This window comes from Paroedura picta, chromosome 3 (assembly GCF_049243985.1).
Source record: "Paroedura picta isolate Pp20150507F chromosome 3, Ppicta_v3.0, whole genome shotgun sequence".
Lineage (NCBI taxonomy): Eukaryota > Metazoa > Chordata > Lepidosauria > Squamata > Gekkonidae > Paroedura > Paroedura picta.
The window spans coordinates 1,469,745-1,488,776 of NC_135371.1; the positions used below are offsets into that span (position 1 = coordinate 1,469,745).

A 19,032-nucleotide genomic window follows, 5' to 3' on the forward strand; every position below is an offset into this window, starting at 1 on the left:
CCTCCCCGGCCAGGACTGCGGGGCCACCGGAGGGAGCCGTGGGAAAGGACCGGGGGGGGGGGCTGCTTCCCGCATTCATTGACAGTTGCCAACCTCCTGTCAGTCCCGGGAGATCTCCCGGAATTACACCTCATCTCCCAACTGCAGAGATCAGTTATCCTGGAGAAAGAGGCTGGGGTGGAAGGCAGACTCTTTAGCATTAGGCGCCCCTGAGGTCCCTCCCAGCCCCCCCTCCCGAAAAATTCTCCTAATGCAGAGTTGGCAAGCCTCATTTCTTACTGTAAGGGCGTTGGGCAGGAAAAAAGATGGAGGAAGGCGAGCAACATTATAGGGGGGGGGAGTTTGCAGCCCCTTCCTTCTGGAGACTCTGAAATTGCTCAGCTTAGAAAAGAGACAAGTATTTATTTATTTATATATTTAGATTTCTATACTGCCCATTTCTTTGCAGCTCTGGGCGGTTTACATTGAACATTATATAACTTACATGGAACGATATATAGACTGTAACATTAACAACTTTCAAATAAAGCATCAAAGATTACAAAACCACATTTATAATATATAAATAACTATTAACAGTAACATTGGGAGGCTAAGTAGAGGGGGGAGTGACATGAGAGCAGTTTATAAAATTAGGCAAGGAGTGGAAAGAAAGTTGATAAAGAGCATTTTTCCTGCTTCTCCCAAAATATTATAATGTGAGGGCATCCAATCAAGCTGTTAGGCAGTAGGACAAAAGGAAATAGTTCTTTACCCTGGGAGAAAGGGAAGCCAACCGAAAGGCACTGTTTAAATGAATATTTTAATACCATTAGCCACCTTGAAGTTCCACAAGAAAGTATGCACATCTCCACTCTGATTTCCCAGTTTCCCTTTTCCTTAAAAAAAAAAGGGGGGGGGTGAATCTCTTATCCTTTTCGATGTGAAGATATATCTTCATGTGCACAGTTTTTGCCCAGACTGTCTGGAAAGGAATGCAGAGGAGGGGACATTCAAGAAGCCAAGTAAGTTTGTCCTTTCCTAGCCAAGTTTATACTCATTGCTCTTTTCGACCACCTTTTCTCCCAGGGCTCTTTGCTCCTTTCCAGTTCTTATCTCTTGAATGTGCCCACTGATAATCATGCAGAACTTCAGAAGGCAAAGGAGGGTGAGTGCATTTCAGGAGTTGTGGCCAAAATAATAATAATAATAATAAGCGAATGCAAAGAGTTACTCTGGGAGTTGCTCTGGTCACCTTACTCAGAGTTACTCTGGCTCTGGGAGGAAGGAAGAAACAGCAGGAGGAGGAGGAGGAGAGAAGGAGGGACCATAGGGCAGGGGGGGGTCAAACTGCGGCCCTCCAGATGTACATGGACTACAATTCAATACCTGGAATTGCAGTCCATGGACATCTGGAGGGCCGCAGTTTGACCCCCCTGCCATAGGGCCAGTGGAGGAAGGGGGCTTCGAATATTGTCCCCCTGCGGGTGGGGTGGGGGGCCCCCCGGAGGGTTAAAGGGAACGAGTCCCGCTTCCTAGAAGGGCCTCCAGGGAGGAAGGCCACGTGACTGGCCATAGCCCCGCCCCACTGGAATGCCTTCCGCCGGAAGGGCCCCAGGGGGGAAATTGCCAGGAGGGGAGGGAGGAAGCCGGTGCAGCATCCTCAGAGGCAAAGAAGAGAGAAGCCTTTAAATTGTATTTCCCTTGCAAGGTTTCCCTTGAGCTCTGTGGCCCCCTCCCCTCCCTCCCCCCCGAATCTCTGCTGGGTCTCTCAGGGCTCTGCCACAAACCAGCCCCTCTGCACATGGGCAGAGGCGCCTCTGCAGGGCTCCCAGCCCTTGGCTCCACAGAGGGACCTGGCAGCAGAGGAAGGTGAGCCCAGGTAGGGGGACTCTTTGGGCAACAAGGGGTGGGAGATGAGTGGAGAGCTGCTCCCAGCACGTGCGAAAGCCAAGGGGGGGGGTGCAATGCCCGTGAAGCAAGGAGCAGAAGGGAGCTGCAGGGAGGAGACGAGGGCCCCCCTCCACACACGCCGTGCCAGAAGCTCAGCGGGTTCTGCTACCAGGAGGCCCAGGAGGTCTGCAGCCGGCTCCACCGTCTCTCCCACCAGTGGCTGGAGCCGGAGAGGCGCAGCAAGCGGGAGATGCTGGACCGGGTGATCCTGGAGCAGTTCCTGGCCCTCCTGCCCCCGGAGATGCAGGGCTGGGTGAGAGGATGCGGGAGGGAGAGCAGCTCCCAGGCGGTGGCCCTGGCCGAAGGCTTCCTCCTCAGCCAGGTGGAGAAGAACCAGGAGCAGCAGGTGAGGGAGGCACAGGATATATGATCAAAGATATAGTCTCAAAATACAGGTGTATCTTGTCTCACTGATGTTTTATATTTCTTGGGGGGGGGGAAGGAGAAGAATCTTCTATGCTGCTTTTCTCTACCCGAAGGAGTCTCTAAGCGGCTTAAATTCGCCTTCCCTCTCTCCACAGCAGACACCTTTTGAGGAAGGTGAGGCTGAGAGAGGCCTGATAATTCCTGCTTGGTCAGAACAGCTTTCTCAGTGCTGTGGCAAGCCCAAGGTCACCCAAGCCGGTTGCATGTGGGGGAGTGTGGAATCAGACCCAGCTCACCACATTAGAAGTCCCCACTCCTAACCACTACACCAAGCTGGCTCAACCTGACACAAACCAGCGTGACCCAGTTGATGTTGTTTACTTAGATTTCCAAGTACCATTTCATTGTTCGCAGGTTATGCCATCAAACAAGAGAGACGCCATCTTTTTGTGACAGAATAGCTACCATGAAGCCAGAGCAGGTAAGAGTGGAACGGCAGTTCATGCCCCCGGCTGCCTCCCCCCCCCCCCCTGCCCTAGGTCTGTGAGATTCTCCCTCTGTCCTTTCACTGCAGCCCTGCTCACTGAGTAGAAAATGAAGGTACACAGTCCTTTTGGAAAGAGTTGCTACATTAGTGTGAGGAGAGAGGACATCCTTTATGGGGGGGGGTCTCTTTTCAGGGCCGGGTGACCTTGGAGGAGGTGTCTGTCCGTTTCTCGGAGGAGGAGTGGGCTCTGCTGGATCCGGACCAGAGAAACCTTCACCAGGAAGTCATGGAGGAGAATGGCCAGAACGTGGCCTCTCTGGGTAAGGCTCCCCTGTCCCATGATTCACAGGGGCTGAAGGGAGAAGGGGCTCCCTCCAAGAAGGATGCTAGAAGGGCTCATCTCACAGGGACTCTCTCTGGGCGAGTGGAGCAGATCAGGTCCACACTCAGGCAAGGAAGAAACTTCTGCATGAGTCGTGGGCTCCCTAGGTATTTGTTTGTAAGCTAATTGGAGAGTTCATAAACTAAAAAGACTGTTGCCCTAAGGATACATTGAGGATTGTACAGTGGAATGGCCATGGGGGTAGACAGTCCAAAAGGGAGGTTTTTCATCTGGGTAATCTGTCCCCAGTTTGTTGGTTTTTAAAGATCTTCTCATTGAGTACAGATTCCTCATCTAAACCTCAGAAGGGCCGTTACCCAATGGAAATTAAATAAATAAGTAAAAATTACAATATATGCTGACAGCCCTTTTTACTGGTTATTGTTCTCGAGATTTGATTTGGACAAATTGGGGGGTTGGTTTTTTGATATTCAAAACTCACAGCGGGTTACCATCAATCATAAACCCCACAAAGATAAAATTTGAAAACTTTTAAAAAACCACAATTACTAAAATGTACCTGGCAGCAGGATAGATCCTCCCCTTCTCCCTTAGCCCCTTGGTCACTTGCAAGCAGGTTAAATTTTCTTCTTTTGAAACATCCCTTTTGGCTCTTTAGTTTTATAATGCTTAACTGTATCCACTGTTTATAGATTGTAGTTACATTTAAATCAGGATAATTTTTTCAATACCAGTTTAATATAATGCATTTTAATTGTATTTTAACTTAGAGTGTAAGTATGGAACGTGAAGAGAAATCACTACTTATGGTTACATGTTTCTACCCCTTTTTTTTTACTTGCAATAAATTTGACTGACCAGCACCCTCTCTCACAACAATAATCCACAATGCCATAAACACGGCAATCCCTATATAAATCATCAGCATTGAACTCTAAAGAACCCAGGGGCATAAGGACATAATGAAGCATCCACTGGGTGTCCTATAAATATTCAGAGAACCATCCTCAAGAGAGCATCAGAGCATAAAGCAGCTAGAGATATAAAGACTAATCAAATTCAAAGCCCTGCTGAAAAGCCACTTCAAAGATAAGAAAAGCAAAGAGTTCTGTTAGATCCTTGCTGCTTTTTTTCATTATGTTTTTCCAAGGGGCTTTCCGCACCGGGATCCTTGTAGCAAATTGTTTGCTGAACGAAAAATCGCCATTTAAAATAGTGCAATTCGTCATTATGCACACCTGACTTTGTAGTGGAATCCAGTCGCGTTTCTATCGTTTCCCACAAGCTTCCGGTCTCAGCAAAAATCGCTAGAAAGGAAGCGCTATTGCCAAGCTCGTCCCGCCCCGGGCCGTCAAGCAGCCAATGGGCAGCCGTTAGCATGCTCCCAAACAGCCCCTTTCCCTTTAAGAAAGGGTTTAAAAAAAAAAAACACACCCATTGCAACGAATCTGAGTTGATTCATTGCAAGGGAGAGACCCATCCAGCTAGCAGATGGTGTTTGAGCTGTCGTTTCATCGTTGTCATGCTCCCCCCGAGTGAAAAAAAAAATCCCCCCCCCCCCTCACGGGCCCGATTTTCGGCTGAAAACAGTGTAAAAAATAAAGGGAAAATACATCAGCAAACGTTGTTTGTGCTTAGTGACTAAACAGCTCTGGGGAGGGACTGAAGCCAGAGAAGCCTCTAAACAGGCTTGCTGGTGGGTTGAACTTCGCTCACTCGGAGAAAAAAAAATGGCGATCGCTTCGCCAGAAGATCAGAGGAGAGAGCTAGGGGGAGGGACTTTGTAGAAACCACAACAATGGTAACGCACAGAACTTTCCCGCTAGTGTTGCAGATTGGTTGCAGGAGTGTAGCACTTTCCGGAGGGTGAATCCACTTTTGGGGATTTCCCTGAAAGCGCTACAAGGAAGCGCTTTTTGCGGATCGGTTTCAGGTGTGTGGCAGATTGTCAACGACGTTGTGCATAATGGCAAATCAGTAGCGTTTTCAATTGGCGACCATTGTGCGATTTTGAAGGCGTGCGAAAAGCCTCCAAGTATTCAGTATACCTAGAACTTTTCTAACATTGTCCTTCAGCTGTAATTTCAGTAGAAAATCACAGGAATGACTTTAAAAAAGTCTTTCTGCCAGTAAAAAGTTGTAAAAAGTTTGTAATCATTATTCAGTAAGAATATCAATCTGTAAATTATGGTCACACAAGGGACTTGCCTGGCTTTGTGATCTAAGGTTCTGTTCCCTTCTCTCCATTACTCTGGCATATTTCCCAGAGTGGCCAGCTACAGCCCCCGGAAGCTTTGGAATCGGAGGAGTAGAGCCGACTTCCTCTCCCTGGAACTGTCCTGCTGGTAGCCAAACTGCTCAAATAGGGAGGCTCTATTTCCCTCCAGGGAAAGATCAAAAGCCAATTGATGTGGGGCAGGATTCTTCTTATAGTTGTTATCATGAGCAGTTCTTTCCTTGATGGTCTTCTCTCTTTATTGCAGAGAATGATGTTCCCCAGAATACATACAAGGAAGAAGCACAACGCTTCATCTTTGAAGAAAAAGAGCAGAGGAGAAATACTGAAACAGAATGGGAAGTTGGAAATGAATCCTCTTCTTCTCAGGGTACTGAATCCCAGGTTCACACAGAAGAGAAACCATATAAATGCTTAGACTGTGGAAGAAGCTTTGCTCGGAGTGTCAACTTTACTGTCCATCAACGTATCCACACTGGGGAGAAACCATATAGATGTTTAGAGTGTGGAAAGTGCTTTCGTCGTAGTGACAACCTTACTGTCCATCGACTAATGCACTCAGGCAAGAAACCCTATAAATGCTTGGAGTGTGGAAAGAGCTTTGTTTGGAGCGCCCACCTTATTGCTCATCGGCATACACACACTGGGGAGAAACCGTATACATGTTTGGAGTGTGGAAAGAGTTTTGCTCTGAGTAACTACCTTACTACCCATGAACGAATCCACAGAGATGAGAAAAGTTATAAATGTTTGGATTGTGGAAAGAGTTTTGCTCGCAGTGACAACCTTACTGCCCATCAGAGAATACACACAGGGGAGAAACCATATCAGTGCTTGCAGTGTGGAAAGAGTTTTGCTCTGAGTAACTACCTTAGTGCCCATCAACAAATTCACTCTGGTGAGAAACCATATAAATGCTTGCAGTGTGGAAAGAGCTTTGTTCGAAGTGCCCATCTTATTGCTCATTGGCATACACACACAGGGGAGAAACCATATAAATGTTTGCAGTGTGAAAAAAGCTTTTCCTTAAAGGGAGGCCTAACTGCCCATCAAAGAATGCACACTGGGGAGAAACCATATAAATGCTTGCAGTGTGAAAAAAGTTTTTCTTCAAAGGGAGCATTTACCGGCCACCAACGAATCCACACAGGCGAGAAGCCCTATAAATGCTTGGAGTGTGGAAAGAGCTTTGTTCGGTGTGACAACCTTACAGCCCATAGGCGAATCCACACACAGCAGAAACTATATAAATGCTTGAAGTGTGGAAAGAGCTTTGCATATAGTAAAGACCTTACTACCCATCAACAAATCCACACAGAGGAAAAACCATATAAATGCTTAGACTGTGGAAAAAGCTTTGTTCACAGTGCCAGTGTTGCTGCCCATCAACGTATCCACACAGGAGAGAAACCATATAAGTGCTTGGACTGTGGAAAAAGCTTTGCTCGGAGAGACAACCTTACTGCCCATCGAAGAATCCACACAGGGGAGAAACCATATAAATGCTTCGAGTGTGGAAAGAGTTTTGCATGGAAGGGAGCCCTTAGTGGCCACCAACAATTACACACAGGGGAGAAACCCCATAAATGCCTGGAGTGTGGAAAGGGCTTTGCTCGGAGTGCCCACCTTACTGCCCATCGACGAATCCACACAGGAGAGAAGCCATACAAGTGCACGGAGTGTGGAAAAGGCTTTGCTCAGAGTAAAGACCTTACTGCCCATCAACCAATCCACACAAGGAAGAAACCATATAAATGCTTGGAGTGTGGAAAAAGCTTTGCTCGGAGTGACAACCTTAGTGCCCATCAACAAATCCACACAACAGAGAAACCCTATAAATGTTTGGACTGTGGAAAGAGCTTTGTTCGGCGCACCCATCTCACTGCTCATTGGCATAAGCACACAGGGGAGAAACCATATAAATGTTTTGAGTGTGGAAAAAGCTTTGCTCGGAGCGACACGCTTACTGCGCATAGACGAATCCACACTGGAGAAAAACCATATACATGCTAGGAATGTGGAAAGGACTTTGCTTGGCCTCAGTGAATCCACACAGAAACGAGACATAAATGTCTGGAATGTGGAAAGAGCTTCACCTGGAATTTGTCAGTATCCACACTGGGGAGAAACCATATAAATGGTTCCATTATGGAAAAACCTTTGTTCTGAAGGAACATCTCTTGAAACACAAAGAATCCAAAAAATATCAGTGATATAAATGCTTGGAATTTGTAAAGAGCAACCTTAATACCCATTGACAAATCCATTTAAGAGAAACCATAAAAATGCTTTGTTTTTCTACCATGCTTTACTCTGAATTCAAGCTTTAATTCCTATCAAGCGAAGTGTGGAAAGACCTGCAGTTGCATAGGAAGACCTCTGATTTCATGCAGGGGAGAAACCATGTATATGCTGTGAGAGGGAAATGGGCTTCTGGCACAGTTACCATCAAGGGCTCCACGCTGGCGACATCGTTGAAATGCTCGGAGGTAGAGAGTCTTCCATGAGAATTACTGCCTCCAGTAATTACTGCCTCGTTTTATACCTCGCAGTCTGCGCCAGGGGAAAGGCTACTGAAAGTGTTTCGTGTACAAGAACTTTAACCACCAGCCTGACATTCCAGGGGATTATGTACATAGATGGGAACGACTATACTTCTTGTTTAATGCACAAGAGAAACAGTCAGTCATAGAAATGTCTGCTCAGAGGCTGGAGTTTTGGTGCTAAATGAGGCCACAATCGGAACATCCTGACTCAGATTAGCTACACAACATTTCTCTGCTCTTTGTCATGGAAGGCGAGACGTACTCCTGTGAAGCAAGAAAAGTTAAAGCAGCACTGACTGAAACCGAGGGAGATCTCCCTGGTGCAGAAGCACAAGGGTCGTAGCCAGTTTCCTGACCCATGCCACCCAGTGCGGGGTAGGGGTTAGGATGTCAGACTAAAGTCCAGGAGATCCAGGTTCAACTCGCCTCCCCTCTACCACTGAAGACTGGCCTCTGAAGAGGAGCTCTACCAGGCTCAGGGGGGTGTAAAGATAAAACTGAGGAGAGCGGAACAATTTAAGTTGTCTTGTGTTCCTCTTGGGGAGAAAAGCAGCAAAATCTAGGAGATTTTGAAAATCTAGAAAATATCCCCTTCCTTTGAAAACAAAGAGCATTTAAAGACTTCCTTTGGCTATCAGAACCGATGTGCCTTAGAGGGTCTGGGGTCTGTCTAGGAAGCCCAGTTTCCAATCTCCATTTTTGCCACTTTCCTCTTACCTCAGGGTAAACACATTGTTGGCCTGACGTTTCTCACTGAGGGGAATCGATCCCTGTAGCAAGGAGAACAGTTATTCTAGGAGACCTCCAGCCCCTACCAGGAAGATGGCGACCCTAGGCCGAACTGCTCATTCAGTGTGCAAACTGGCCTGAGGTGTTGTGAGTGGGCAGCCTTCTTGTTTTAAAGAAACTCTTCTGCCTGTAGCTCTTTTTGAAGTTGCCCATGTAGGTGGGTCTTTCAGAGGTCAGCTGGCCCTTCTTTCAGTTCTGTGCACTCTCTTGGCCTAATCCCAACTTCTTCCTCCCTCCCTCCCCTCATCTCTGTGTTCCTCCGGGGACCTTCCCTTCCCTACCTCCCCCCCCCCCCCAAGGCTCAGGATCTCTTTGAATTTGTTGACCTCCTTCAAGCACACCAGAATACCACCCCAGGCACCTCATGTGGAAGGAAATTGCTGTTTATTTAGGAAACTGATGATAATCCTCTTCTCTTGGAAGCTGCACAAAACACGACACAACTAAAATAGTCAAGTCCCAAGCACCCTTTGCTAGGAGCCTAGGTCCAGATGTGGAGGTGGGGTGGAGAGAGCAGGTGGCGGCCCTGCTTCTGATCCCACTTGGCCCTGCTATCTGTGAATACTCCTTTGCTTTCCTTTCCTGGCAGTAAGCCCTGTTGTTTTTGAGTAGACCCACTTGGAACTGCTTTCTTCGTTTTGTATTGTGCTCTCAGGAAACTCAGTAATATCCAAGGTGTCTTTAAGACCTACTGAACAGACCACATGCTTTTTCATGCCTTCAAATGAAGCTTAGAGCCTTTAAAATATTCTCAGCTACCACCACAAATATGTACTGCAAGGAAGACCAGCTTGGCCATTATTTCAGCTGTGTTCAGCCTCATTCACTGGCTTCTCTTGCCTTCCGTCAAATAGACTTGCAGGTTTTCAAAAAATTACCCACTCCTTGTTTACCCCAGTTGAAGGCAGGAGAGCATCCTCCCCTCTGGCGGAGGGGCTGTGGGCCAGTGCACAGCATGGTGGCCACCATAACCTCTAGGTCCCCTTTGTTTCCTTTTGGCCAGTCCAGCTGTGCTGCAGCTGCTCTGCTTTGGGGAAGAACTCCACAGTGTCTTCCTAGACCAGGGGTAGTCAAACTGCGGCCCTCCAGATGTCCATGGACTACAATTCCCAGGAGCCCCTGCCAGCGAATGCTGGCAGGGGCTCCTGGGAATTGTAGTCCATGGACATCTGGAGGGCCACAGTTTGACTACCCCTGTCCTAGACCACTTCACGCACACGCTGGGTGAGCAGTCCTAGGTGACTCCTGGCCAGTCTATGAGGATGGGCAACCACAGTCAATAGAGCAAAGATGTCATGAACTTCACGGGAAAAGCTGAACATGCCTTTCTCATTACCCCATTCCCTGCCCAGATGAACCCCTGATCTGTCTGCCTGCCCCAGTCTCCAGCTGAGGTCTTCCACAGGGGGGTGGCGGGGGGGGCTCCCCTCTTTGCCGACCCATCAGGCTGCAGCCCAGCCAGAACCTCTCCCTGGGAGCCTGAGGTAGTGAGCACAGAGGCTGGAAAGTCACGAGGGCGAGCAGTCTCAAGGCCAAGGGTGGGCGCTACTGTAATAGGGTGCTTTATTGAATGTATATATAATGATTTTATATTTTGGCTGACTGCTAATTCATGTTGTTTCCACCCTGAGGTGATTAGGAAGGATGGGCCATACAAATAAAGATTTATCTAGTTATTCCATCTTTTTAATGCCAGGGCCCATGGGTGGGAGAAGGTGCTTCCTGAATTGGACCCTGGGCAGCTTCAGAGTTCATAATAATAATAATAATAATATAATAATAATATTAAAAACTATTTGTAACCCGTCCTTCTCTGAAGGCTCAGGGCGGGTAACCACAACATCGCCTCCTGATGGCAACACACCCGATTGGCCGAGGTCGCTTGGTCAGCAGCGTACCTAAATGGTTACATCAGTCACTAAACTTTTGTTGGCTAGAATCTGGTTGGTGTGGATTGTTGGACATTAAGAAAAAAGATAATTCGCATTTAGCCTAGTCGGGATCACACTCTTCTTTGGGTCACCTCTTGATTCTGGCCAGGCCGGGTCACTAATTTTGGACTTTTGGCTATTAAATATGTCTCTATATTGAAAATTCCTAATATATTCTGGCCACAGGGCCATACATATTATTTATTTATCACTTTATTCTTTAATATATTTTTATTCTTATATTTACTTCCCGCCACTCCCGAAGTCGGCTCATGGTGGGTCACACAAGTCCTTAAAACCCCGTTACAAAGATATAGGAATCAAATCGCAATCCCAGCAAAGCAAGACCCCGGCAGAAAGAGAACCCCCCCGCCCCCCCCCCCAGGCCGACCACCAGAGGGCAGCAGGAGGGTCAGGGCGGGGGTCCGGGAACTCTCTCCGGCCCGACCTCAGAAGCCCCTTCGTGGGAGCCCTTCCTCTGGAGCGCCGCCGCAGTTGGTTTCCCTCTCCCGCTGACTGCCGGGAGGTTGGCACCCGCCCTACGAGCCCATTCTCGCGGCCCGCAGCGCCTGAGGGGGACTCAAAGGGTTAAAGGGAGCGAGTCCCGGTTCCTAGAGCGGACGCGAGGGAGAGCGTGCCCACGTGACCCACCGCGGCTCCTTCCGGCGGAAGAGTTGCCTGCCGGGAGTCGTGCGGGGGGGGGGGTCCGGCGTCCGTTTCCCGGCATGCGCGGCTCGCCCCCGCCGCCCGCCCCCCTCCCCTCCCCTCTGCGGGGCCTCCAGCCTGAAGGTCTGGCGGGTCCCCCCGCAGAGCAGCCCGGCCGCCCTCTGCACATGGGCAGAGGCGCCTCTGCAGGGAGGAGGAAGGAGATCCTTGGGGACTGTTGGGGGAGGAGGGGCGAGGAGTAGCGACAGGGCGCCGGTTTACTTCATATCTAGTCTATGTTTTTATTGTTTCATGTCCATTGTGTATCTATCATACAAAGCATAGAAGAGTTTGCCTTTATGCCCCACTTTTCTCTGACCGAAGGAATCTCCAAGCGGCTTACAGTCTCCTTGCCCTCCTCTCCCCACAACAGACACCCTGGGAGGGAGGCGGGGCTGAGAGAACTGCTCTACAGGAACAGCTAACAGGCTGTGACTAGCACCAGATCGCCCAGCTGGCTGCATGTGGAGGATCACCAGATTGGAAGCTGCCGCTCTTAACCTCAACACCACACTGTGTAAGTGTAGGAAAGTGACAGGTATTTAGTCTTGATTTGGTCCTTTAAGTATTGTTTTTCGTAATTTTTGTATAATTTTATTATGGGGTTTTTCTGTTATGTGTTTATTTTATTTTAATATTTTACACTGTCCTTCCCAGGACTCAGGGCGGTTTTCAATAAAGTCATGAGGTAAATAGCACTACATATAAAACATAATAAAAATGCAGCAGATTTATTAAAATTGTAAAATTATTACATCAGGTTAAAATCCGTCCCTGTAATATTACCTCTCCGGAATAGGAGCTTCTGCCTGCCTTGACAGAAATGCTGGAGCGGAACAGTAGTTGGCAGGATCAGGTGTATATTTTATAAGCGTTCAACATGACTGCTTAAGGAGGCGAGGCTGATCTGTAGGCCTCAGCTGTAGGCCCAGCAGAGCAACTCTGTCCCGTATATATTAAATATATAGAACTGTGTTTGTATAGATTTCCCCTGACAATGGCTACATGGCAAACCACCTAGAAACATTGTGAAATCTATTTTTTAATCATCTGACATTTTTTCCTTTTTGTTTTGTGACGTACTGCTGGGTAGAACCCACGTTTCCCCTTTATCCTTGTTTTGGAGGGGGGCTCTATGTAGGGATGCCAGCCTCCAGGTGGGTCCAGAGGATCCCCTGGAATTATAGTTTATCGCCAGTGTACAGAGATCAGTTCCCCTGGAGAAAAGGGCTGCTTGGGAGGGGGGAACTCCACAGCATTATACTCCATGGAGGTCCCTCCTTGTGCATAATTCCACCCTCTCCTGTCTCCAGCAAAGTCTCCAGACATCTCCCAACCCAGAGCTGGGAACCCTAGGGATGAGGAGGGAGCTGGTCCCAGCAGATGTGGCAGCCAGGAGAGGCCCTGAGGCAGGGAGCAGAAAGGAACTGATTGGAGCAATGGTATAAAAGTACCAGGGAGACAACGTCCTCCTTCCAGGTGAGCGGCCTTGCATTAGTGTGAAGAGACATGCTTCTGTTTTTGTCTCCTTTCAGGGCCTGGTGACATTTGACAAAGTGTCTGTTCATCTTGTGGAAGAGAAGTAGGCTCTGCTGGGTCCAAACCAAAGAATCCTTCACCAGGAAGCCATGGAGGAGAATCATCAGGATGTTGCCTCCCTGGGTAAGGCTCTCCGGTTCCTCAATTCAAAGAGGCTGAAGGGAGAAACGGCTCCTCGTAAGAACAATGATAGGAGCGATCGTCTCCTTGGAGCGAGCATGTCGTAGTGGTTGATGGACTCTAAGCTGGAGAACCAGGCTTGCTTGCCCACTCCCTCACAGGCAGGCAGCTGGGTGTCCTTGGGCCAGTCCCAGTTCTCTTAGAACTGTTCTCAAAAGTTCTCTTAGAGCTCTCTAAGCTCCACCTGCCACAGTGTGTTTTTTGTGGGGAGAGGAAGGGAAAGGTGTCTGTAAGCTGCTTTGAGACTGCTTTGGGTAGTGAAAAGCAGGGTATAAAACCCAGCTTGAGAGCCAGCTTGGTGTAGTGGCTGTGAGTGGCGTTCAGCATGTTGGTGATGGCTTACCTCCTTATCCTCTCCTAGTAGGATTGTGGTGTCTCTTCCAAGGCAGAAGAGCCGTTAGGCAGCAGCCCTCAGTCACAGCCACACGAGATGGTGTCAGGCTGGGGTGGCAGCTCTTGTGGGCCTTCGTAGGGAGCTAAGATATCCTGGAGATATATCTGGATGAAGGCCTTTTCAGAAGATGGCTGCTGCCTCTTCACGCTGGGCCACCAGGTCCTCCTGGCTCCAAGCAGTAGTGCCTTCGCCTTCCCTCTTGTTGCACACATGGTTCAGGAGTTAACAAATTTGGCATTCCTTCTTTTTGACAGTGAAAGGGCCGAGGTCCATATAGGCTGGTTTAAACTCTGAATGTCTCTTAATGCTGGAATGTGTGGAAGTGACAGGCCTCTTTCTTTCCCCCAAAGAAAGCCTTCTGCTTCTCCAACCTGATTCCATATCCCCAGTGGAAGAGGTAGAAAATCCGCTTTTCTGGGAAAATCCGCCCAGAAGGGAGAGAGAGACCTGCAGGTATCTGCTTCCTTTTCTGTAGGAAGAGGATAGGACTTCTTTTGAGATTATTTCACCTGCTGGAGACAGGAGTGATATCTCGTGAGGAAACAGCCAGAGAGTGTCTGCGAAAGTGTTCTGAAATGTGAAAGAGGAGCAAAAATGAGGACAAAAAGGCTGGCTTGTTTGTCCTTCAGCTAAGGTGGAAATATTTGTATAGTCCTCAGCATTCAACATGGGTTTATTTAGTTGCTGCCTCTCCAGATACAGACTTTGTCACAAAAACGATCATTCACTATGCCATAAAACAGTACGCGCTGCACTAGTCCTCAGCATTAAAGTTTCAGGGCAAAGTTTGAGTCCAGGGCACCTGTAAGGCCAGTGAGCAAGCCCACTTCTTCAGATATAGCAGAACAGAATTTCATCAGCCGTGATCTAAAGGAAAGTGGGGAGGTGTTGACAGAAAGGCCAGTTCGAGTCAGGATGGGCGATTATAGTTGAAATAGTTTTAAGGCAGTTTATAATGGCAATAAACTAGCATATATATACGAGGATTAATGACGTTAATTTGCAAATATAACATGTAGTTAGAGGACATTTAGTTGCCAGAAAGGGCAAATTCTGCAGGGGGTTGGACTAGATGAAGCTGGAGATTCCGTCCAATTCTGTGATTCAAGATGCATAAATAACTGAGCAATAAAGTCCACTAAGATTGGAATTATACATTATACAAAGTTGGAATCCAGTGGCACCTTTAAGACCAACAAAGTTTTATTGAAGATCGATCGATTGATCGATTGATTGATTTGTAATAAAACAGCTGCTCTGAGGTCACCATTCTGGGAAGGCCGAATGTTGTCCTGCACAGGTTTCACATTCTCTATTATATTTATATTTATGTTTATGTTTATATTTATATTTATATTTATATTTATATTTATATTTATATTTATATTTATATTTATATTTATATTTATATTTATATTTATATTTATATTTATATTTATATTTATATTTATATTTATATTTATATTTATATTTATATTTATATTTATATTTATATTTATATTTATATTTATATTTATATTTATATTTATATTTATATTTATATTTATATTTATATTTATATTTATATTTATATTTATATTTATATTTATATTTATATTTATATTTATTTCCCGCCTCTCCCGACAGGCTCGAGGCGGGTCACAACAACTAACCCCATTAAAACTCCCATTAAAACATCAATCTACTAACATGTCAGAGTCCAGGGCTGGTGATGTGTTGCAGGGCAGCCAGCCTTTTCTTTATTGGCTTCTATTAACCCTCCTCTTTGAAGGAATGGGAGCACCATTGGTGAGGTTATTCCATTTACCTGCACCAACAGCCCTGTGATGCGGAAGAGTCTGGAAAAGTGGGATTGGCTCAAGACCCCTGCAGTACGCTGTACCAGTGTGTGTGTGGGGGGTCTCCTTGGGTCTCTGTAGTTATGTGTAAATCCATGCTTCCCCCTGTATATCCAGCAAAAAGAGCTCTGTGATGTCTTTTAATCCCGGAAGAGATTGGCCAGTGGTCCCTCTAGTCCTGCCTCCCATTTCCCAAGGTGGCCCAGAATAGACCCTGGAAGGTTGAGGAGCAGAGCCCCACTGACAACCTTAAAGATTGAGGTTCCCCTGAGTCCCCTTGCCCCAGATGGAACTACCCTCCAAGGAAGAATCAGAAGGAAGCTAATCTGTGAAAGGTTTTCTCTCCCTTTTAAGTGATCGCTGTCCAAACATTATCGAGAGCAGTTAATGCAGTTCTTTCCTTGATAGTCTCCTCTCTTTATTCCAGAGGCTGATGGTCCCCAGAATATGTCTGAAGGAGAGCCACAACAGTTCGAGTGGGAAGAAGGACAGCAGAGAAGAAGCAGGGAAACAGAATGGAAGACTGGAAATGAATCCTCTTCTCAAGACGCTGAATCCCAGCTATTTGATGCACACTGGAGAATCCATACAGAGGAGAAACCATATAAATGCCTGGACTGTGGAAAGAGCTTTGCTCGGAGTGTCAACTTCACCGCCCATCAGCGTATCCACTCAGGGGAGAAACCATATAAATGCTTGGAGTGTGGGAAGAGCTTTGTTTGGAGCGCCCATCTTACTGCCCATTGGCATACACACACTGGGGAAAAACCGTATAAATGCTTGGAGTGCGGGAAGAGTTTTGCTCTGAGTAACTACCTTACTGCCCATCAACGAATCCACTCAGGTGATAAGAGATATAAATGTTTGGAATGTGGGAAGTGTTTTGCTTTGAGCAACTACCTTACAGCCCACCAACAGATCCACTCAGATGAGAAACCATACAAATGCTTGGAGTGTGGAAAGGGCTTTGCTCGGAGTTACAACCTTACTGCTCATCAACGAATCCACACGGGGGAGAAACCATATAAATGCTTGGAGTGTGGAAAGAGCTTTGCTTCAAAGGGGGCCTTTACTGGCCATGAACGAATCCACACTGGGGAGAAACCCTATAAATGTTTGGACTGTGGAAAGAGCTTTGTTCGAAGTGACAATCTTACTGCCCATCAACGTATCCACAGAGCAGAGAAACCATATAAATGCGTGGAGAGTGGAAAGCGTTTTGTTCAGAATAAAGACCTGACCACTCAGCAACAAGCCCACACAAAGGAGAAATCATATAAATGTTTGGACTGTGGAAAGAACTTTGTTCACAGTTCCAGCGTTACTGCCCATCGACGCATTCACACAGGGGAGAAACCATATGAATGTTCAGACTGTGGAAAAAGGTTTGCTCGGAGAGATAACCTTAGTGCCCATCGAAGAATCCACACGGGAGAGAAACCATACGAATGCTTGGAGTGTGGAAAGAGTTTTGCTCGGAGTGACAACCTTAGTGCCCATCGACAAATCCACACAGCAGAGAAACCATATAAATGCTTGGACTGTGGAAAGAGCTTTGTTCGGAGTGCCCATCTTACTGCCCATTGGCACATGCACACAGGGGAGAAACCATTTAAATGTTTGGAGTGTGGTAAGAGCTTTGTTCGGAGTGACACACTTACTGCGCATAGACGAGTCCATACAGGAGAGAAACCATATAAATGATAGGAGTGAGGAAAGATCTTTGCTTGAAAGGAAGACCTTACTGGCCATCAACAAATCCACCAAAGGGAGAAATCTTATCAATGTTCGGAGAGTGAAAAGAGCTTTGCTTGGAATTGCACCACTGCTATTCATTGGTGTAGACACACTGGGGAAGAACTGTCGAAATAGAGTGAGGAAAAACCTTTGTTCAGAAGGAATATCTTGTGGAAGACCAAAGAATCCACACAATAGAAATAGTATAAATGCTTTGAGTGTGGAAAGAGCTTTGTTCAGTCATACCCTTAATACTATTGGCAAATCCATGTGAAAGAAATCAAGAGTGCTTGGTTTCTGCAATGTACTTTACTCTGAATTCAACCCTTTATTTCCATCAGAGAGCTCAGCTGGGGAGAAGTGAATACTCTCAAATGTGGAAAGACTCAGAGTAGCTGCAGCAGAAGACTTATTGCCCATCAAGGATTTCAGACAGGGAAGAAACCATATAAATGCTCTTAGTGCAAAACTGCATTTAAGCAACTACTCCTGTCTTAGTTACCATCAAAGAAACCACATGGGAGAAACCATAGAAATCCATGGTGTGTGGAAAGGCTTCAGTCAGAATTACTCCCTACAAGATGTACACCAGGGGAAAAGCTGCAGAAATTCTTCCAGGATGCAAGGTTTTTAACCCTAAGCCTGATCTTACAGGGTCCATGCAGGGGAACAACTGCTTTAGATGCTGGAGCCAGTGTTCCCTTGAGTCTAAGCTGTGGGGTGCTGTGGGTAAAATTTTACTTTGTGAGCCAAAAGAGCCAGTAGCTTTCAAGTTGTGAACAAGCCTACATTTCACTTTCATGTAAGTCAGCTGTTACTCCCACAGGCCCTCTTGCTGTGGGTCTGCCCACTGTTTTATCCTACGGGGCAAAGGTTTACCTGTCCCATGTTTTTACCAGGTAGACCTGGCCTCCAAACAAGAGGCATACTTGGCACAGGCCTCCAGTGGTAGACCTGGCCTCTGGAGATTAGATCTATCCGCCCTGTGCCAAGATGAAAATTGGCGCACCAAAACCTTAAAATGTCTGCGCTAGGTCATCTTCCAGGGAACCCAGGTTGGAGCCAGTGTAGCTTAGTGGGCAAAAGTGACTGTCAAGGCAGTCCGGTTTTTAATCCTGATTTTGCCACTGAATGTTGCTGCCTTCCCTTGGGCCAGATGCATTTGCAACAGAAGCCCCTTTGGGAGAAAGGCAGAGCTTGACGTGGGTTCTCTATCTGGTTTTGCATCCAGTTGTCAGGAGTGGATAATCTCTGAGGCTGGTGGCTCATCAGGCTGTTCTGCCAGGAGGCAGAGCCAAGGTGGTAAACGGAGGGTTTGGAAATCCCTGGAGATTTTGGGAGGAGCTAAGGGAGGGCAGGGGAGGGGAGGGCAGGGGAGAGGCCTCAGCTGTTCTGAATGCTGTTGAGTCCAGAGGCTGTTTCTTCCAGGGAAACTGAGCCCTGTAGCATGGGGGGAAATCATTCCCAGGCCTCACCAGGAAGATCAAACAACACAACAATATATGGGAAACAACAGGCAGAAACAGAAAGGGAGAGGGGGCAGAGGAGAGCGACGAGGAGGACCCCAGGCCTGGGGACCAAGCCCTAGAAGGAAAGGCGGAGGGACTTGGGACTGTTGAGCCGGCAGAAGAGGAAGTAGAGAGGGGGTAAGTATTTGAAAGGTTGTCACTTAGAGGGGGACAGGGAGGGGTTCCTGTTGGCAGCAGAGGAGAGGATCCACAGTGATGGGTTTAAACTATGTGGAGAACGAAATCAGCTAGATATCAGGAAAAGGATTTTCCCAGAGTAGTCCAGCAGTGGAAGGGGCTGCCTCAGGAGGTGGGGGGCTCCCCCTCACTGGCCGTCTTCAGGCGGCGGCTGAAGGGGGTGGGACTAGATGGCCTGTGTGGCTCCTTCCCACTCCAGGATTCTCTCTCTTTCTTGTATTTTAGTTGTTGAAGAGACCTGAGCACAGATCTCAACTCCGAAGCATAAGGGGTGTCAGAAATATATAGTTTTGAGATAACAAT

At 47.3% G+C, this 19,032-nt stretch overlaps 1 pseudogene across 1 annotated transcript; it reads left to right on the plus strand.

Annotated features, from left to right (window-relative positions):
* The first annotated feature begins 1,438 nt into the window (after window positions 1-1,438).
* Window positions 1,439-16,986, plus strand: LOC143834150 (uncharacterized; annotated as a pseudogene). Its single transcript, XR_013229733.1, has 5 exons — window positions 1,439-1,851; window positions 2,713-2,779; window positions 2,979-3,105; window positions 5,612-7,389; window positions 15,830-16,986. The product of XR_013229733.1 is annotated as an uncharacterized LOC143834150 (transcript).
* Window positions 16,987-19,032: the final 2,046 nt, after the last annotated feature.